The 22,802-nt window shown below is 45.8% G+C and overlaps 2 protein-coding genes across 2 annotated transcripts in view; one reads left to right on the top strand and one right to left on the bottom strand.

Moving 5' to 3' along the window:
* The window catches only part of LOC134842798 (uncharacterized), a 219,031-nt gene that overhangs the window by 52,304 nt on the left and 143,925 nt on the right, over positions 1–22,802 (bottom strand). The gene's annotated exons all lie outside the window — the stretch shown is intronic.
* Positions 4,052–22,802, top strand: part of LOC134842817 (coiled-coil domain-containing protein 25-like) — a 347,041-nt gene continuing 328,290 nt past the window's right edge. Inside the window, exon 1 of the mRNA XM_063859313.1 lies at positions 4,052–4,061. The gene's annotated coding sequence lies outside the window, so the exon portion shown is untranslated. The remainder of the gene's footprint in view (positions 4,062–22,802) is intronic.

Genomic DNA, 22,802 nt, shown 5'->3' with positions numbered 1-22,802 from the left:
GGTAGAACAAGACTAATTGGAACCAGGTACAGTTGAGACCACAAATAAGGAAAGTTTCTCGAAAAGTTAATAAAGAGAACTGAAACAAGGTTTTCACCACGTTGTATAAAAATTGAAGTAAAATTACAAGAAGTGTTTTAAGACAGAATTAAGGTAGAACAAGACTAATTGGAACCAGGTACAGTTGAGACCACAAATAAGGAAAGTTTCTCGAAAAGTTAATAAAGAGAACTGAAACAAGGTTTTCACCACGTTGTATATTTTTTTTTTTAAGAAATTTTTTTTCCTCTCGAAAGATTTTATTCTTAGAATAGGATTGTGTATATAGTAAAATTGTAAATAAGAGCAATTGTAAATAGAAATAATGAGGCGGAGCAGGGTACCGGTAGCTGAAAAAAGACCTACCGAAGCAAAGTATAATTCGTCGCTACGCAAAACAACATCAATGGGTCCGAAGATAACAAAGAAGAGCTTTTCAGTTAATATGGTCAGCACAAGGAGTACAACGGAGAGAGCAAGAGAGGGCATGGAAGGGGAACGAGTAGAACCCACCATCGAGATTGATCTAGAGACACCTGATCAAAGTGTTGATGAAACAAGGAAAATAGCGACGGAGTCAACTCCAATGCCCAATGCAGAAGAACCAAACTCGAAACCCATAGAATTCTCACCAATAGACAACGTGGAAGATGCAATAGGCAACACCGAAGAAACGGTGAAAGAAGACTCTCAAGTAAAAAAGACATCTTTTACAGAAAGGTTGGCGATGATGGTCGGAATAAAAACGAAAGAGAACGTGACTGAAGAACCAAAAGCTGAAAGAGCACGAACATTTGGAACAGTGAGCACGAAGACGACAGAAGCCAATCCGAGAGAGGAACAAACTAGAGCAGAAGCGACGGCCGAAGAAAAACCGACGGCTGACCATGAAGAGGCTACTCTTGAGCTAGGTGACTTGATGGCGAAACTGAATCAGATCGACAAAAAGCTGAAGCACAGCGAAGAGGACAGAGAAGTGATAAGAAAAGAATTAAGATACAACAAAAACGAGTATCTGGATAGTTATTTTAACCTGGCCAAGGCAACAGAAGAGAGACTCAAGGAGATGTCAGATAATGTAGAAACCACCAATGAAGAACGAGATAAGAACATCAAAAAAGATTTGCAACAGTTAAAAAACCGATATGATGATGTCAACAGCCAATTAGGTAGCCTGGAAAAGAGAATGGACACAATGAGCAAAAATCAGGCCGAGAGTTCGTGTGCAATACAGGCGAAATTGGATGCAATCTTGAGTAATTCTACCTCACAAGAAAGACCGGCAGCGGATCGCACGCAAGGCACCAGAGTTGACTTTGTGGAACCACAAAGGAACAAACGGCAATCGACACCGTTGCCCTTAACCCGGGATACGGTGAGCATAGCACCAACAGCTGCTAAAACAATCATGAAGAATGGAATGTAAAGTACAACGACTGGTCCGGGGGACTCAACAGCTAACAGCAACGCAGGTCCGGATGCTATGACATGGGCAAACACTTGGGAGATGATGAACAGGACTCTAGAGGCCTTCGCCACGAGGAACACTAACTCGAGCGATAGGAGAGATGGGAAATCAAGAAAAACATTCAAGAAGCCAAAAGAATTCAAAGACGACTCAGATGGATGCATTGACACGTGGGTGGAAGTGATGAGATTACATCTAGAGCAAGACAACTTGAACGATGAAAGACAAGCATGCACAGCCATACTCAGCAATTTAGAAGGCACAGCATTAAAATGCGTGGTTGCGAAGAAAGAAGAAGAACGCGATACCGCGGACAAGATCTTCGAGATATTGCTGAATCGATTCGGGTCAGGCATGAAGGGTCACCAAGCGATGATGCGATTTGAAAATAGAAGGCAGAGGGACGACGAGTCAATAGATCGGTTCCTAGATGATCTCGAGAGCTTGAGAAGAAGGAGTAACCCAGAGGAGTCGACAAACAGAAGAAACTTTAGCATTGCCTCGAAGTTCATTGATGGGGTAAAAAGTGACGACTTAAGGACAATGTTAGCAACATACTACACATTGTCGAAAGACAGCGCACCAACCCCAGAAGAAATGAGACAGAAATCAAGGGAATACATGCTGATGAAACCCAAGAAATACTCGTATTCAGAAAACAGGAACACGCAAGGGGGAAGTCAACCGCAGAGGTCGTCATGGTACAAACCTAGAGATGACATGGACAAGCGCAGATCATGCGCGAACTGCGGGTCGGCGGATCACCACGTGGCTGACTGCACAACATACAAACAAGGCATGAAGAGTCTAGGATATGCACCAGATGAGGAGGACATGAGCCAGATGGAGGAACACGAGTACTATACTGGCTTAATCATCAAGATAGGCGCAAGATGCTTCTTCTGTAACCAGGAGGGGCACTTCCGAATGGATTGTCCCTTGTTCTGGGAAGCGGTCAAGGACCAGAGTCACCCTAAACATAAGTTGGCATTAGCGGCGGTGCAGAATCAGCGGAACAGGCAAAACGAATTTGAATCGAGGAACTTAGGAGCACCAAGCACGGAATTGCCGACGAAGACAGTGAAAGCTGTATCACATGTTAATGATGCCATAGAATCCGCGGCAGGGAACTCTCTAGAGATAAATTATGAGAAAGCGGCGACGGAAGCAATTGCCAAAGTGAAACAGGATCTGGCTGCGAAAGAAATAGAGCAACGACTAAAGCTGGAGATAGAAAGACAGAATTTTAACGAAGCATTAACCGGATCGAAACAAATACCAGAGGCTGTACCAGGCTCAACGAAGACAGGGAATTGCAATACTGTGAAAATGGTGACAGGTAAACCTTTTGGCATATCGAAAATCGGGGCAAGGATAATGTCAATAATCACAGTGGGCGGCCACGAGGTAACCAGAAACTTGGGCGAGCCGAGCGACCAGACAATAATGCACATTGACGTGTATGCAGACTATTTGAGTGGTATAAGCCCACAAACGACTTCTAGAGCACTGAGAGCACTACTCATGAGAGGGGGCAGCAAGTCGGTACGTGTTGATAGCAGATATACTGAAGCTTACGGTCCACACGAGGTGATGCTAAATATAGATGGGATTAACATCTATACCAAGACGATGATAACATGTGACGAAGACCTGATTGGACAAATCTACGTAGGGAAAGAAGAATTAAAAGTGAGATCGATTGGACACTGCGCCATGCTTGAGGAAGATGCAATGCACATCGGGACGGAGGCAGATGTGACAGGGCACGTGCTGGATATAAGTGGCAAAAAGACTCAGTTGCGTGGGTTGCTTGACACGGGAGCAGTCTTGAGCGTTATACCAATCGAAACTTGGGAGAAGATGGGCTTTGACAAAGGCGACTTGATAGACTCGAGAATACGGCTGTCAGCTGCAAACAAAGGGGCCCTACGGGTGCTGGGCAGGACGCCGATAATAGCCCTCAATTTGGGGGAACGTAACCTGTGGATGAGCTTTATCGTGGTAGAAAACCTAGATGAATCTGACCAATTCATTTTGGGCAGAGACTTCATCAGGAATTTCGACGTAACGATTGATTTAAATAACGCAATGTTCAGGATACGGAACCCGGATAGGAGGTACGCAATCAAACCGGTAAATTTAATAATGGTAAATGAAAACAAAGCACCGGTATTCTTGAGTAGGAGGGTGAGGCTAAAAGCTAATGAAGCGGCAATCGTAAGTTTGAGGATGAAAAATTACAATGAACTAAGTGACAACAAGCAAGTGTGCATAGTTCCGAATCCTAATAGTCAAAGTGCTGCTGTTTTAGGAAGATCATTTTCGATAACGAAGAGCGGCCTCTGCGTCAGTGTCTTGTTGAATACCCTTGATATACCGATCACGATACAGAGAGGGAGGAAACTAGGATATGCTTTACCGGTTAAAACTCGATATGAAACAATTGAGAACCCAAAACAAAATGAAGTTGTTGATTGTCCCAATCACAGGGACAAAATTTGTATCTTGAGACGATTGCAGAAAATAAAAGATTCTTCAGGTCTTATTAAATCACTTAAGTCAGAAACGGATGATGGTCTTTCGAGCTGTTCGAACTTTCCAGAGCGACCCACACTAGATGAAATGCAAAATGAAAAACCGGTTCTGCCGGAGATTGAACACTTGAGGGGCAAACTGAAAGATGAACAGCTCGAAGCCATCAAGGACGTACTAGAGCGGAATGAGGATGTTTTTTCGAGGCATAAGGCGGATATCGGGTGTTGCAATTTCGTTGAGCATGAAATAGAACTTGAGGAAAACGCGGTACCACACAGGGAGGGGGCGAGGCGCATGACCCCACACAAATCGGACGCGTGTAGAAAAGAGATCGAGACGTTACTAGAATATGACATGATAGAGCCATCCAAATCACCGTGGGCGTGTGGAGTAGTGATGGCCAAAAAGAAAGGCGACCAGTTGAGGTTTTGTTGTGACTTTCGATACCTGAACTCCGTCACGGTGAAGGATGCCTATCCCATACCTAGGATTGATGAGAGCCTCTCGAAGTTAGGTGATGCAAAATTTTTTACGACTCTTGATTTAGGCTCAGCCTTTTGGCAAGTACCACTAAGGAAGCAGGACAGGGACAAGACAGGGTTTGCCTGCGAGTTGGGTCTGTTTCAATGGAAACGGATGCCGTTTGGACTTTGCAATGCCACAGCCACGTTTCAGCGGTTGATGGCACACGCGCTGATAGGCGTAACGAAGAAGTATGGCAACCTGGTAATGTGCTACGTGGATGACGTGGTAATAGCGACGCCAACACTGGAAGACCACATTGAGAGACTAGACGAAGTGTTTGCATGCATGAAGAGGTCGGGGCTAAAGTGTAAACCATCAAAGTGCGAGATACTCAAGGACTCAATAAAGTACTTGGGCAGGATGGTAGACAAGCACGGCATCAGACCTGATACGGACGCCGTGGAAGCAGTCCTGACCTGGAAATCACCGAAGACAGAGCACCAGTTGATGAGCTTCCTGGGTTTCGCTAACTATTATAGAGAGTTCATCAAAGGCTATGCAGACAAGGTATACCCGATGCAACAATTAACGAGACACAAGGGCAAGAAGTTCACGTGGAACAACGCAGCAGAAGAGTCATTCCAGAGGATAAAGAAAGAGCTATGTGAGGCACCAGTACTGGGTATGCCGACTGAGAAAGGGATGTACGTGCTGGACACGGATGCGTCGGTAGTCGCGATTTCTGGGATTCTCCACCAAGAACAAGAATGGAATGGGAAGACAGTCTTGAGACCAATAGCGTACGGGAGCAAAGTCCTGAGTGACACGGAAATGAAGTAAGGAGCACCGAAAGCTGAGATGTTCGCGGTGGTTACCTTTGTCGAGAAATACAGGGCATACTTGGGCAGTGAACCATTCAAGTTGCGAGTCGACAACAGAGCACTGAGCTGGCTGAAAACGTACTCAATGGACCAAAGTTACATTGGGAGGTGGATAGTTCGCCTGGACGGATACAACATGATAATTGAGCATAGAACGCGAGATAAACATCAGAATGCCGACAGCTTGAGTAAGAAGACGGAGTTCTATGAGAGACAAGAGCAAAGAGAAGCAGACAGACCTGAAATCAAAGATGGCTTCTCATTCATGGACAAGGAAACGTACGACAGTCTTCCACTCACGAGATGGCTGGACAAGTCAGGCAAACCGATAGAAGATCATCCTGAATTGCCTAAAGAGCCTCCAGAGAAGACCATCTTGAGGAAGAGCAAGAGGATTCCGATTGAGATTATACTCAAGTCGAAGATCGTGAAGGAGACGCTCAAGGCAAAAGGCTATGATCTTAACCAGGTGGAAGCAGGAACTGCACAGATAGATGATGACTTAATGAGGTTGCTCGAGAAACTATCAGATGATAAGCCCGTGATCCAGGAGAAGGGTCAAGAGAAACCGGAATTCACTATACTTCGGAGAAAAGAGACAGTGAACGATACTGACTCATCAAGAGGAAGCGTCACTGACAGCAAAGATGTCGTGCGGTCACTAGTTGATAAAATCCCCGAAGACATTCTGGAGCAGACCAAGGTTAGGAAAAAGAAAGTGACGTTCAAGGAAGATACTGAACACCTGGGACTAGGTCAAGAGTCCGGGGAGTGTTCCAGGTTCACGGAAGAAGGAACCGGAGAAGGAAAATTGTCCGGGGAGCGTGAAGGATGGGATGAAGACTCGGATGAGAGCAGCGAAAACCAGGACAGTCTGTGCATGATACTGGCGGAAGAGAAGACAAGGCACCACGACAGGGAGTTACAGACGGATCCATCATCAGGAACGTACAATCTGGAGATACAGGAGATACGAGGTGGTGAGGAACTTGAGAGAATTGCGGTTTCAAGGAAGCCATACAGAGAACTATCATGCAACTCAAACGTCAGAACAAATCTGGTGCCAGAAGATGATATGAAAATCGTGAAAAGGATGATATGCGTGAAGCTGAGTGATGACATCCACAAACCTGGTGAGATGAATGGACAGATCATGGCGCTAAAGGAGCATGTCAAGGCAAGATATAGGCTGTCAGACCTAATAAGAGCCCAAAATGACAAAATGACAAGTAACCTCTCCAAATGGATCCAGTCGGGGGTCAAGGAGAAGGGGGAACTCGAGGAAGACAGCTACAAGATCTTGAGCCAGTTCTACAAAGAGAAAAAAGACTTACTCTACCACACAGCTGATGGGGTGGTAGCATGCAAGAGGAAAGATGAGGAGAAGATATTACACAAACACAACCTCATCATACTGCCACAGTTGTATCAAACGGAGGTGCTTTTCAGATCGCACGACCAGATGGGCCACCAGGGGATAGACAAAGTACAACAAAGGATACTTCACAGGTTTGATTGGCCAGGAATGAGAAAAGCTTGCGAGAGATGGGTGAATGCCTGCCTGGCATGTCTCCAGGTAAAAGACCCAAGGAAGATGAAGTTTCCCCTCAAGTCCGTTGAGAGCTCAGAGTTCAATGAAGTGGTGCAGATAGACCATCAAAAAATCTGGATGACGGAGTCGGGATATAACCAGATACTGGTTAAAATAGATCACTTCACAAAGTTGGCGGAAGCGGTCCCGTGCCAAACAGCCTCGGCCGAGGAGACATGTGATCATCTGATAACGCATTGGATATCGCGGTATGGTTGTCCAATGACTTTCCAGTCGGACAACGGCAAAGCTTTTGTAGGGGACTTGACAAAAGAATTGATGAAGAGATCGCACATTGCTCAAGCACACTCGACAACCTATCATCCACAGACCAATGGGTTGGTAGAGAGACAAAACAGGACACTGGTCAACATGTTAAGGGTGTACTGCTCAAGATACATGACGGACTGGGACAAATACCTGCCACAGGTAGTAGGAGCCTACAACAGTACACAGCACTCAACTACGGGCATCAGTCCTTTCATGATGTTGACGGGCAGGGAGAGAGCAATGCCTCTGACATTCTTTTACCCGGACTACGAAGGGAAAAGGACGTCGCCTCAGGCATACGTGAAAGAAGCGATCAAAAGACAACAGGAATTGAACGAGCTATGCAGGAGGAACACTGCGCAAGCGCAAATGAGGCAACGCAGGAAATACGACGAAAAAATATTACGAGCAAAGCCATATGGAGTGGGCCAATACGTGTGGGTCTTCCAAAATGTCATACCGCCCAAGGGAACAAAGAAACTACTCAAGAAGTGGAGGGGACCATTCATGATAACGGAGGTTCATCAACAAGGACGATTCTATCGCTTGAGTACTGGGCGAGCGGCACATTATGAAAATCTGAAGCCTCACGTCCCGTCTCCAGAGGATTGGTGCATACCGAAGGACATGGAGGGTCTTGAGTACCTGGTGGTAGAGCCAGCGTGTGAAGTGAATGAGAAAGGCACTAGAGAGAAAAATGATGGTAATGAGAACTTGAGTTTGGACGACAATGAAAAGATAGGAGTGGAGTCTGATGCAGGATCATTTGTAGAAGAAGACTGGAACGACCCGGAGCAAGACGAGGTGCCGAAAAGGATGGAACCGGATCGAACAACACCACCGGAAACCAGGACTGGCAATCGCAAACGCACAGGCATGAGGTACAACAGGTACGGGGATGACTTCTTGATCGATAAGATACAGCCAGACAAATTGGGCGAGGAATTACTGAAGGCAGGCGAACTGGAAGCTGGAGAGGAATGGCAGGTCATTGACGATGGTGGTCATTATCCGCAGGATGATTACTCGACGCCAGAAGTAGAAACGGATCTCGAACAGAGTGAGATAGAGAGGAGGGAGAACACGAACTTGAGGATTCTAGAGTGGATGCGTGATGTCAAAGACGAGAGCCGCGAAGGACAAAGCATTCAGCAAGTCGATGTATCAGCAGCAAATTACATGAAGACAGAGGACCCTCTTTTCGGAATGACGGCAACAGACAGGCCACTGGACATTCCTCAGTACAATTCAAACCCGACAACATCGACGGGGACGTCGATAAATATTTTTGTCCGGGGAGTGGGGGTAGGACTTACCCACACCGAAAATTTGATGATAAAGAAGCTCAAGGAAGTGAGAGAAACGAGCGAATTGGAACTGGAGGAAGAAGAGCCAGAGCCTACTATAGGTCGGAATTTCAAAACGAAATTCGAAATACCCAATGAATACTCGGAGAACATCATGATAACAGATAGCGACTTCATCCTGTCAAACAGGACCAGCGCGATCTGCATCACGGCGGACATGAGTTTCAAATCAAGATTGGAAGCTGACTTCAAAAGAGAGTACCAGAATGTAGAGTTTCTGTTCAGACAGAGACCAGGACTGGGAGGGATGGCAGCGCTTCCACCGTCAGTGGCACAAGTCCCGGGCAAATATCTGTGCTTCCTAGTAACGAGGGTCAATGACAGGAACACAATAGATCCCGAACACGTGATATTGGCACTAACAAGATTACGAGACTTCATGATTGAAAGAGGGATAACAGGAGTCTCAATGCCGGTGTATGACCCGAACAGGGGCAAACTGAGCCCGAGGGAATTGTACGCTATCCTACATGTGGTCTTTGCAGAAACTGAAATAATGGTGTATCTTCATAAGAAGTACTACTTGAGCATCGCCTGAGTCGGGTACATGGGGGTATCGAGTCGGGTGTGAGGGAGGAGTCTTGAGTTAGGTACTGGGGTGCGGCGCAGGTAAAGGGATCTTAAAGATATGATTGGCATGACAATTAAATTTTAAAACGAGTTAACGGTGCTAAAACATAAAATGAATCTGCATGCTTTTAAGGGAATTCCAATTGAATTGTTTTAAGTGATATGAAAATGATAAGATTTTAACCATACTGGTAAAAGGGGGGTCTCTAGGTTAGGAACATGACATGTCAAGTTTCAATATGCTTTCTGTTTTCAGATCAAGTTTGAAAAACAAAGTTGAAAATCCAACTATACTCAAGCGAGAAACAGAGAGAGAAACCTTGATTGAACTCGCGATAATCGGCACTTACAGCAAGTATTTGCAAGGGAACATTTCGAGAGAATTCTTGAGTTGGGTAATACTTGAGTCGGTAAGGTAATTTTTGAGCTGGTAAGGTAATTCTTGAGCTGGTTAACACATACCTGTATACATCCCGAAGTCACGAAGAATGGCAGACCGATTATGGAAATCCGTGCCCGCGGCCCTGAAGAAGCCCACTCTTGATGAGCTGTACAGACGCCTGAGGGACTTGGACTACACCCAAATAGACGAGAGAATGGCGGTGATGCTGAATGCCATCCTCCAGTTGGAGGACCAGGGTGAGTGCAGGGAGTCTGCAACGGAGGCTGTCTTGATGATCGGCTACACCACCGAGGGAATATCGAACCAAGAGCAGACCAGATGGTTGTCTTGGAATGTGGATGGAGGAGTAAGGGGTTTTGACTTGGCAAGGAATCCTGGCCTGAATAACAATACCGAATATGGCGCAGGGGAATTCCCACTACCGACTAGGCCAACAGTAAGATCCACAAGCCAGAGCTCGAGTAGGGTGCCATCGATGTCACGAACGCAACAGACGACCGAGGCATATCCGGATCTAGGTGTTCTAAAGAAAGAGCTCGAGAAGACGCAGAAGGAAAGGAATAAGGCGAACCTCGATCGGGATCAGGCAAAACTGGATCAGGAGAAGGTTCAGCTGGAAAGGGACCAGGCGGTCAACGAGCGAGACCAGGCTCTGAGGTTGCTTGAGATGCAAAAAGCTGAACATCAACAGGAGTTAAGGGTGCGGGAGAACGCCGCAAATCGTGATCAACTGAGGTTGGAATTGGACAGAATAGAACAACGACAACGCGAGCTTGATGCACAGAAGGGAGCCAGGCCGAAGGAGCGAGTGGTCACCAGCTCGAGGCCAGAGTCACGCATGGAGGTGGATGAAGCCCCCAGAGCAAGAGCACGGTTCAACCTTGACCGCGAGGCCCGAGAACACATGAGTGAAGGGTTGGAAGTTTGGATACCGAATGACGCAACGTCTTCCTTGCGTAGCCTAGAGACGCAACCCATACGCCCACTGATGGATGTGGAGCTGCCGGGATATACCCCAACCTCGACCTCGAGTGACAGTCAGGTGAGCGGCGGCTCATCGCGTCTGAGAGAACTGGGCGAGAGATTGCGACAAAAGAGTCGTGAGAGCTCGGCAAGACCGGAGCTTCCCCCGACGTGGAGGGAACAGCCGGTTAGGAGTGTCGTGATCTTGAGTTATAAGAAGAATACAGAGGGGAGGTACCACAGGCACAATCGGCTGGACTGGAGTACGGAGCAGAAAGCTAGGAGAGACTGCTTTCATGATGCGGCCTGGGTGCAGTACTTGGCGCCACCCCGGGTACCAGAAGGTGCGGTTCATCTAATCGTAGGGGACAGCCTGGTGCGGGTGTTGACCCGGATCCGATCGCACTGGCAGACGGGAATCTTGAGTTTCGCTGGAGCTGCCACGCCACAGATGTTGGCAACGCTTGACATGCTGGGGATGACCAAAGTATACACGGTGACCCTGATGGTCGGGACCAACGATGTATCAAGGGGTGAAGGAGGAAAATAACGAGGCTGCACGATAAGGTGAGCTGCCTTCTTGAGGAACTGAGGATTCAGATGGACCCCATCCTGTTGACGATATGTACTGTCCCCTACAACATGATGTTTGATCAGCACGCCTTGGAGATGAACGAGAAGGTGCGGAACCTAAACAAGGTGATAAGAGACATCCACCGGAAGAGTGTGCTCCCTGTCAGACTGTTGGACGTGGCAGAGCGCATGGAGAAAGAGGGATTCCCTGAAGACACCTCCAGTGATGGAATCCATTTTGATAGACCGAGGGGAGCAGAGTGGCTAAACGACGTCTTCCAAGAACACATAAATGCGCTGGAGGCGGATCTGCTAGAGACAGCCCAATTCACATTAGGACCACCTCCGAACCCACCATTCCTTGCCTCAAGGGCCTTGTCTGGTCGCTTGGGACCGAGAGTTGACACTAGAGACAGTTCAAGGAGCAGCCAGACCAGATTGCAGAGTGCCACGCCATTGGAGTCTGAGGAGGTGACGTCATCAACACCTCCAAGCTCGGCGATATCCTCAGTGGTAGTGGCAGAGAGCAAACGGGAAAATAAGTCTATGGAGACCGCTCGCTTGAGATATCCTGAGAAGGTGAAAGAACTGGATCTAGAGAGTTTGGAATGCAGGCAAGAATTGGTGGAAACCCTGGGGATCGAACGAGTGTCACACGAGGATTTGAATAGGCATCATTGCGTGGACTGGTTGAAAGCTCATGAGGCGCACTTCTCGAGAGACCACAGATCTGACGGGAATTCCCACAAAAGCGATCATGGGACCCATTAACTACAGACCTCTCAAGCTGCTGGGGAGTCCTGGACTTATAGCAGAACCTCCCAAGCACCGAACTAGCATCGCCAGGATCAGGTTGGCAACCCCGGCACAGTTGAAGGTGGTAGACAAGCTACTCAATCCGGGAGGAACGGGATTGCCAGATGCCGCTTACGAAGGCTCGAAATTGGCGGAAGATCCCAGGTACGGGAAGCCCTGTGGGAGTACCCAGCTGGCCAAAACCCTGGCAGTTTATGATAGAGCAGATCCAGCTGCTGCGAGAGTAGTCATTGTGGCGGGATCAGACTTCGAAGGAACGTCTCCCAAGTTTTCTGGCCGGAGACTTTGATATACTCTTTGCCAGGAGCTGAATTAAATCAGATGTTAACTCTGGTAGTGGCAATAAAGTCGGAGATGCCCTGTGAACCTGAGCTGCTGTTGTTTGCAGGGATGAATGATCACCTGCACGCGATGGGACTTCTTGAGCAACTAAAGGGCGATGAAATTCCGACATCGAGGAAGATATGGGAAGCCATTCAAGCGTTGTTTGCGGCGATGAATGAAGTGCAAGAGAATGTTGTCTCGAGATTCGGGTCCAAGACGAAGGTGGTGTTTACCACATCCCCTGGATACGCGAATATGCCACCCGCCCTACAGTTCGTGTACGCGGTCTTGATCCTGATAGCAGAAGGGAGTGAATGGCGGATTCTAATGGCAGCCCCCAATCGGGAGTTGGAGCCATCGAACCTGAGGCTTCGCAAGTCAGAATTGGCGGCGGCATGGGCTGACATATCTCATGCACTGAGGGGCTTTTATGGACTAGCCGACATCCTGATCGTATTAGACGAGGTGCTGTTGCTAGAGATATCGAACTTTGCCAGGCAACTCAAGTTCAGCCCAGTCATCGGGGACGATCACCCGGCGATAAGCAAATTAACGGCCAGCCTGTGGTTTCGGAGTATGGATGTGAAGATCACAAACTCCACCAGCAAGTCTAGAGGTCCCAGTAACGAGAGAAGAAATGTGGCCGAGACGGAAAAGCAATTAGGATCGATGAAATATCGTTTGACTCAAGAGAATGGCTGGTGGCCATTTTTGACACCAAGGCTGGAGAACGCCACGAACAAGACAAGGGAGGAAGCACCACCCCTCGTGAAACAAGTCTGGAGTTTTCTGGAGAAACAACTGGAGCTGGCCGAAACAAGAGACATGACGGTGGCTAGATTTGTCTCGGCCGTCAATGAAGTGACGATTGGAGGGTTCTGGAGAGAGCACGCCAAAGGCGAATTGAAGACTAGGAGGGATTACGAGATTCTCAAGTTCTTGAGTCCTTGCTGGGAGAAGGAATTCTTGGCAGGAATATTCGGTACCACGGCGACTATCTTTGGAGCCTTCGTGCAGGAGATACTGGGCATGCCCATCAGCCTGCTCTTGGCCCTGTATTTGGTCTACCCCAGATACTTGTTCAACATGGGCCCAGCATACATGTTTAGTCGAGGAGTGGAGACACTTCGAGTTGATGGGTACCTGGCACTAGTACTCTTGACCCATGGGGAATTGGTGTCGTTTCATCGATTAATGGAATATGGAGAGCCTCTATCCATGGGGAGAGTCCACACGAGCATTGAAACCAGCTCCTACAAGTGTGCCGCAGGGTTGAAGACGTTGCTAGTACAATACCTCATGATGCAAAATCGGCACATGACGGGTGAAGATGAGAATCCAACTTCGAGAGAAGAATGGAAGAAGACGAACAGAGGGATGCCTCTGCTGACGGACCTATGCCTGGCAATGAGGTCGGACCCAATGGGGATAATCCGGGGCCTAGAGGAGGTGGTGACCTGCATTTATGGTCCAGCAGTGACGTACGCGTTCCCAGACCCCCTGGTGACAACGTATCGTCACTCTGTAACGCACTTGAGTCTTATCAGTATACTGGATGGGACGGCGTTAAATTGGTGTCAGCAGGAAGTGCTCAGAGGGCGAATGAGCAACACGGTACTCTTTGGAAAGGTGAAAGATGCCGAGGTAATAGTGTACAACTTCAGAGGGCAAATGCAATGTAGAATGGGAGGCAAGCGAGAGGGTCCCATCGAAATGTATCCCAAATTCTGGAACTTGAACCCATTGACGGCGGACGGACGAGAGATCTTGAGAATTCCTGCCTGGAAGGAGTGCTTCGCACTGGTGAAGAGGGAGCTGGAGACCATAATGGAGAAAGAAATCCTCCCAGCCACCATGCCTGAGTTCCCAATAGTCAGGAGGATGACCTTAGGAATGAATAGTCCCTTGGTAGTTCCCTCCATAATGGCGAGGATGACGACGGAGGAAATGCAGAAAGATTTCACTGATGGCTGGGACCCCCTGTTCATTGGCTACACGGCGGCGGTCTACTTCCATACCAGCGAGATGAAGGTAAATTCGTGGACGACGCAAGCGAAAAAGAGTAGAGGTTCGCAGCCCCCAAGGTATGAGGTGCGGAAGGTCTTGAGAACTCTAGAGAAGGAGGGACTTGAGAACATGTTACCCATATGGGATGATGGCAGGATGATCGTGATGGAGGGGCACGTCGCACTGGTGGACGACATGAAATTTGCCACGAGAAAATATAAGGCGCCCTATGGCTTGGAACAGGTGGAAATAAGACAGGAAGGAACAGAACTAGATGCAGCAGGTCAACTGCATGTAGCACTGACGGAATACAAAAAGCTGGATCCTACGACACCATCACCACTGTCCGTGGACACACCTGGAGACAAGAGGAGCGGACCCGTCGAGGACCGATTTAAGAAAATTCTCGAGAGAAGGAGACATGAGTCAGAAGAAGAGAGTATGGATGAAACTCTCAGTGAAGCCGGTGAAGACATGGAAGTGGGGAATACGCCTGAACCAGGGCCATCAGGGGAGGAGCTCACCACTCAAGAGCTGTTGAAAGACTTGAGCGAGGAGAATTGGGCAGATACTGCCACACCACCCCTGATTCCGTCTCCCCGGAAGGATCTGGAATTGCCATTGGCAAGTGAGACCTTCAATATGGGGATGATACTCTTGAGCTCGGAGGAAAGGGAAAAGAACACTTTCGAAGGGAACAGGGACATATTCCTGGGATCACTGAAGGACGATGCTTGGCAGGAGTTCTTGGAAGAATTCAATCAAGAAGTGGGCAGCGAGACGACGCTGGACAAATTCAAGAAGGAACTGTGGGACACAGTCGTAAGATTTGGAGAACCGCTTCTGATAGGAACGGGCCTAGATGAGAAGGCGAGAAAAGAGCTACTGAGCAAGCTGGTAGAGCTGAGGAATTCACGATCGAAGACTAGAGAAGAAAAATGTGAGGACAGCTCTACTCGGAGACAAAAAACTGTAGATAAAATGGTTGATGATATAAAAAGGGATAAGGTTGGGACTAGTAATATGATTAAAAGTACTAATATCCTTAAGGCTCGAGCAGGGGGGAGGCAAGAGTTGGAAGGAGTGGATGGAGAGGTCGAATCAGTGATGGTAGCCACAACACCCTCAAGTAGAGATGTGAAGACTCGCAAGGGGAAGAGAGAAGTGGAAGGATTGGGTAGTCCTTCAGTGGATGCTGTTTCGGAAGGAAACTTGAGAGAGACGGCGCCCATGGTTTTGGCTAGATGCAAGACGGCGGCATACAAGAGCAGCTCGGAGCTCAGAAGACCACTTGAAGTAGAGAGGGAAATAGAGGTTTCCACCAGTTCGACATCGGAGGAAGACTTCAAGCCTCAGAAGATAAACGTGAAGAGAGGTTCAACGAACGGACAGACATGGGAAGTAGATGTCGGCAAAGAATGGATCTCGAAGGCACACCAGGCCACGGGCAAGCGAGTGACAAGTGATCCATTGGAAAGGAACAAGACGAGGAACACCTCCCGGACGTGGTGGGTGGCCCTTGAAACATTGAAAGAAATGGAGGACTGCTGGAAGAAGTTGGACAGTGGAGTAGCTCGCAAGCGACGTAATTGGGCCACCCAGCAAAAGGCCGAGGTTAATAAAATAGAAATGGCAAATCATCTGAAGAGGTCCTGGCAGAGTTTGTTGAGGGATCATTTTGAAGAAGCAATGAGGACACCCTCATCAGCACCACCATTAATGGCGAATCCCTTCGTTAGAACTGCAGGACAATTAATGTTCACCTGGAGTCTGGTAGGAATAGAGTTGGAAACACTGACCTCGTATGACAGGCTGAAGCTGGGAAGCAAGAAGCTAGATGTGTATCAGGCACTGATGCATCACGTAGCCAGGGACAATTCAGGTTTGAGCCTGGCTAGAAGAAAGGATGCCACGTGTTTCTTGAGATGGATAATGTCGATGATGTCTGATAGCACCATCCTGACATGCCAACAGAGAGCAAGCGGAAGTAAAACCATGGAAAAAAGAGTCTCAACGATCATCTTGAACGTGTTTCAGAGTACAGGAATAGAGAAGGAAGATGGTTCCAGACAATCCCTAGAGAACCACAGAAAGCTAGACGAGGTGCGGAGGTTTTATAATAAGAAGTTCGAAGAAGAACATGATGTTCACCGTTACCTGGCCTCGTCAGAGCAGTACTCGAGACTCAGCGAGAAGGGGGAATACCAATATGTGTCGGGAGTAATGGGAATAGCCTACAACCCCTTCTTAGACTCGGAAGCTGGAGGCGCCCACAGGAACCATGAGGTAGCGGAGCTACTGAAGTTTTGGACAGAAAGAATAATGGAAATAGACGCGGTGGAAAAAGAGGGGCCGAGCCTGTGCCTGATTCTTGAGAAAACACCAGAGGTGGTGAGCATACCGCGTTCAAACAAGAGAGTTGAAGTGAACATGGGCGATGGAAATGGCTTGTTAACCACGAACTTGGGAGTGGTATGGAAGCTATTAAGACCCTCCTGGTGTCCACATCCCCACGCGAGTCTGATCGAGGAAGCCACCGAGCGAGTGAGGTTAGCACCAACGGAAGATGAAGATCTGGCAAAGTTGAGTGTGCTGCATAAGCTAATTTCACCTCAGATGCAAGAGCCAAGCGAAAAGACTAGTAATCCCGGGTCAGCAAAGAAATTGGAGCCGGGTAGCTGTCTGGATTCGACGTGTGGAAACGGAGAGCACACCTGCGATGGACGGTCATGCGTTAGAATACTGTCATTTCAAAAAGAAGACCTGGTCACTTGGTTCGAAGACATAACAGAAAGGGAGAAAAGTGAAGTGCAAATAGTAGCGGAGTGTTACGCGAGAACCACGGTGAATATAGCGACAGCTCTCGGATTCTTCTCGAGAATGTGTAGTCTGCAGTCACTGGAAAGACTAGAATCTGAACATCATTTAGTGACGGCGTTGAGCGTAGAATCATGGCCCGGGGTGTTGCAGGTGACTCAAAAACACATCCGGAGCTGGAAGGTTGGTCTCGAGGCGGAAATGGGATTTCCCATGAGCGAAGCTTATGGCTTGCCATTGAACGCGAAATCGCTGATAGGGTCAATGATGGCCAACTTGTGCGGAAGTCACTACCCACTGCACATGGTGATGGTGGAAGTATCCAGCCAGAGAGTACTGGTGGACAAGGCCTTCTCAGTGCCCAAGTGCGTGAGGTTGGCTCGGATATCGCATCACTCGCACACGTTGTTGAGAAAAATCAGAGGGACAGTACCAAAAGAATTGAGAGATGACTTGAGTGAAATCTGGGGAGAAGAACTTTTGAAGTTGGAGAGAGAGAACACAAGCGATCACGAGAGACAGAACGTGATCGGAAAACCTGTGGGAAGTGCTCCAAACCTGGAAGATAACGACACAATGCATGAGAAAATGATGGAGCTTGAGCCTCTCTTGGAAGCCTCGGGGGAGCGTAACCTCAGGAGCATTGAAATCACCCATGGAGAATGCCCATGCCACTGTTTAGCGCAAACGGTGTGGTATCCAGATCATAAGAACCTTTGCCTGGTGTGGGATATGGAAGAAATCCGGTCGATCGGACCACCGGATCACCGACAGAAGGTGACGATCTTGGTAGTGAGTACGATGTTGGCTCTGAGATGGATAGAAGAGAATATAACGAAATATCGGGAAGCGGGGACGCCAACGGCTGAGTCAATGTACGCGATAGACTACAGTAGGAGACTCGAGTTGTTTGAGACTGCGTGCAAGGTATTCGCCATACCAACGGAAGTCAGACATGTCTGGAGCCGTTTGAGGTACTTCCCATGGTTTCGGGCGACGCTGACGTCCTGGTTGTACATGACAACGAAAGATCACATGAGAAAACATCAAAAGGAGTATCGACAGTTCCAGGCCGAGATTGGGCCGGAAGCTTTCAAGAGACCCCTGTTAACCCATCGTAATGCAATCACGACAGGATGGAAGAGAGTGGGTAAGATGTCTAGAGACAATACCAAGGCGAGGGAATCGAGACTAGAGGAGGACCTGGCGAAGAACGTGAGCTTGAGCCTGCACAACTCCTTTTGTTTAAACCGGGAATCTAGGGTGAAGGCACTACCCAACCAAGCAAAGAGGTTGCAAGAGCAAAGAGAATGGATGCGATCCTACGAGCAGCTGAAGGCTTGGGAGGAGATTGTGATTAGCTCCGATGATGAAGAAGAACTGTTGAGACAGTTTGCCGTATCTAGTACTTCAGGATGCAGTACCTCCAAGGCGAAGAGTGCGAGATGAGCAGGTGGCTCGAATGGATCTTGAGTCTTGAGAGGGAAAGGGGGGCTTGAGCGTGGATCCGGGTGAAACTTGGATTCACGAAAAAGAAGTTTTAACAAAACAAATATTGTTATTAATATACTATATTTATTATATAAATCAAAATGCTGCATGACAATTTCCTGATTGAATAGGACAAAAGAAATTTTAAATGATTGGCTTGGAAAGCAAGAATTCAAGGGTGCAGGTGTGTGCAGATTTTGATTGCTGTTTAGCGATAGTGTGAAAATTTTACATGGCTGTGAATTTTGGGGTGTAGATAAGCTTAAGTCTGCTGCAAACTTCTGTAAATGACCACTGGCACTGTATTTTGAGTAACACTCGGTTTTCTGGGACTCACTGGCAGAAGACAGCACGCGATGAGGACATCGATCTCGAGTCTGGGGAGTATGTGCCAGTCGGTCATATTCGGAAGTTTGACCTTGAGAGAAGCAAAAAACACTTGATTTTGGAGTGAAATTTAATTTTTCAAAATTTCGAATGGAACCTGTCATGCACGATTTTCTCGCGATAACTGAAAATCAGAAAAGAGAAGTCAGAACGATCGAGTAACAATCGCGGGAAAGTTACTAAATAAAACAGTGGGAAATTGCTATTCGCAATTTCTGTCACAATAGAACAAGAGTAGAGCTGTCCCATCTAAAACAGAGACGAGAGCATTCCCACGAACTGGATTGTTGTGATTGGAGTACTATTATTGACTGGACCAGAGTGAACCTTCGGTGGAAAGGTGGACAGCTAGAGTGTCCCAATGGTTCACGAGAACTTACAGTCTAGAGTAAAAACTTGTTCTTGTTATTAAAACTGACTAACATTAAACTCATTTTAGTTACTTTATTAATTCTTGAGTTGCTTACCGACTTATTTACTTCCTGGTTCTTGAGCGTGCTACAATGTGAGTACTTAATTTAAATTCCTAGAGTGTGTTTTATAATTGTTATGTTGAGGTAAGGCGAGTTTTAGGTTGATCCATCTGAAATGGATCAAAGTTCCACTGTCTAATAAAAAGTAACTTAACGGATTGTTCCAACCCGGTTTTTAACGGCGTTCATGTATTTTGGGTATCTAGAGACCTAAGTATGGGGACGTTTCTAATTCTAGAGTGGGGGGATATTTTAGTAGTAGCCTTTAAGCTGTAACGGGTCGTAGTCTCATGTCACAAACGAACCGAACTGGCTCCGACCGTTCTTGAGGTAGAAAAACACAAGAGATGGTGTCCCTGACCCTTGAGCCAGTGGTTATAGGGCCTATTTTCCTTAAGCCTCATGTGTGACTGCAGTAGACGAATGTTACAAATAAATTTGAAAGAACACAAACATAGCCAACTGACAGTTGGAAAAGAGTAATGAACGCAAGAGAACTGATATAAAAACTGACTTGTTTTTTCAAAAATCTTCAACTTTTGAACTTCGAAAAAAAAGATTGCCTCAAAACTCTTTGAATTTGTAGAACAATTTATGCTTGTCACTTTTTTATTTAAAATTATCCCAATTTGAGAAAACTGGATTAATAAGTAAAAAAATTTTTCATTAGCAAATCTCATAATTAATTTCCATTTCCGAAATTAGAAGTCGATCATGTTTTTCGTGACCTTTACACTGTTGCTGTTCGATAGTGGAGATTTTAAACAATAGAAATGCACTGATCTTGAAAAAAAGGCAAACCCCGAAAAATCAAATTGAGCGTGAACGAAATTTCGGGCCATTTGCACTTTCGTATTTGGAGGGTGCTATTTATGTCACTTTCAGCAGATAAAATTCAATTGAACTCAAAAAGTGCATAAATACCTAAGTGCATCAATATTTTCCTGAGAAAAAAATACAAAAAAAATTCAGCAAGACCTATATAAGAGTACTCACTACGTTCATTACTCTTAATCAAATTATGTATAAAATATGCATTTCAAAGACATTGCTGGGTACACTAGTGGACAAAAATAAGCGCATAATCAATTTTTAACTCTCTAAAATACCTGTTCAAAGTCCATTTTCGACAATATCTATCTGTACTATAATTAAATGCAAGTGACAGCTATCTCTCATGCTTAAGCATAATAATTTTGCATGTTTAACGACAGAGCTTTTTCATGTTTAAGCTATATCATATATTGCAATGCTTAAGAAAGTTTTTCAATTAGTTTTCCGCAAGGCCATTAATTTTCTCTAATTTTTTTGCGAGGATAAATTAAGTCTGTCTACCTGTCTGTATACTTGCTTTTTTGATTAACGTGGTTAAGTCTGTCTACCCGTCTCCTAATTTTTTAACTTTCATCTATCTATTATATTTTTAAATGCAAGCTTCACCATCTCGCCATGCTTAACCTTTTTCAACGTATTTTTTTGTATGTTTCAAAGATTTTTTCAAATTTAACCTATATCAGATATTGCTAAGGTTAAGTTTTTTATTTTCGATTTTGCAATTTAAATTCGGCGTTTATTTCGTCAAGTTTGAATTAGCAAGCTAATAGTGGGATGTTTGTCAGACTTTTCTCAAATTTTGCGATTCTGGCCTCCATATATTAATAACCAAATCCTTTCAGTTTTTGAGATAAGCAAATTCTAGAAAAATGATGTAACATTCGCCCGGAAGTACATATCGACGGCATATAAAGCTAAGTTATTATAAAGCTAAGTTGATTATATTAATTTTTGTTTTTGTTCAGTAGATAAAAATCATCATCTCCATCGAAGATGGATCAACCCTTTCCCGCAACTCCTAGCTTCTCATAATCAGAAAATGAATTGAGATGTTAAATAAATTCGATTCATGGCATGACCAGTAAGCTTAAAGTTAGTTTGAGAAAATTTGAGTTCAGGTCTCAAGACCCCTCCGGATTCCTGAATCCGGAGAAATAACACTCTTATTTCCTCTCTGGAAGGCTGAATTCACGTTTCCACCACCCTTCACCGTTGGTGTGAATGGCTTTCTAACGATTGTAGCGACACAATCTTTACAACTCGGAGCGGTCTCTGCTAATACTCTGACGTCTTTTTCTATTTCTTGTCGTAGTTTCTCTCGCAACTATCGTTGTTGTTGTGTTTTTCCTCTGATTTACATCTAAAAATGGCCGTTTCGACGTTTTCCGGAAGTGTGACGTCACAAATCGAATTTTTAAAATTTAAAAGTTCCAGAATCTTCTGACCTTCACGATTTGTCTAATCGTCTACATAACGTTGGTAATCTTCTAAAACTGCCAATTCTCAAGGTCAACGGCGAATAGTTCGAAATGTCTTTTTTGTCAATTCTGGTTGAATATCACATACTCTTTGGACAGCCCGATCAATGTTCCTATTGAATCTCGTAGTCTTCCTTAAAATGGTACAGTGCCATCGAACAGAAGTTACAAAATGCACGAAATCACTTTTATCCACGCCATATCGACTCACTGCAGAATATAAATGGCATCATATTACATCACTACAGCCTTCCAAATTTTTTCACTAATCTGCACTTTCGAGGATATGACTTAAGATAAAACATTTTGTCTAACTTCTAACGCCAATGCCCTGATTTAAAACTTTTTCTCCTAGGTTTTAAAAGGTGTTAGTTTGCAGGACAGTCCTGCCAACCAACAAGCTAAAATTATCCTACTAACCTTCTTTCCTTCAAAAACTTAGCTGCTATTGTTCCTGAACATTAAAACTAAGGAACTCTGTGGTTAGAAGGAACAATGAGATAATTTCCCTTTCCAAGAGATTACCCAAGCCTTTCATGTCACCACAAAGTGATCAGTCGTCCTATTTGAATAAAAACAATCATGCAGGCTGGAATATTTAAATATACTCTTCACTCAAGCCTTTCTAAATAAATAGTAAGTATCTCTAAAGCCACTAACTAAAATCAAAATGCAAATTTATAAGCGCAACAAATTCTTTAATCTTTCAAAATTCAACTAATTGTTTTCTTTCAGTTTCAATTACAACTTGGTTGCTTTGTTTCTCATTTGAGTTTTCTGTCACATACAAAACAATTCTGAGTTTTAACTTCTTCTCTTTCATCACTTCTTTGTTTCTTCTTTTTTCGTCGTTTAAAAGTTCTAAAACTTCCAAATTTCTTCTAATTTCGTCTCTTCTTGCATCTTGTTTTTCGGCCATTTGTTGATGCTCCATCTCCTCCTCCTGCAACATTGACTCTGCACTTTCCATTTCCGTGTCCTGCGATACATTGGTAGCTATCCTGACGCTGTTGGAAGCAGTCCCCAACACTTCTGCTCTTCTACTCT

The sequence above is a fragment of the Symsagittifera roscoffensis genome, chromosome 1, assembly GCF_963678635.1.
Source record: "Symsagittifera roscoffensis chromosome 1, txSymRosc1.1, whole genome shotgun sequence".
NCBI lineage: Eukaryota > Metazoa > Xenacoelomorpha > Acoela > Convolutidae > Symsagittifera > Symsagittifera roscoffensis.
The sequence above is the reverse complement of the archived record's forward strand: the minus strand, read 5'-3'. Positions and strand labels throughout refer to the sequence as shown.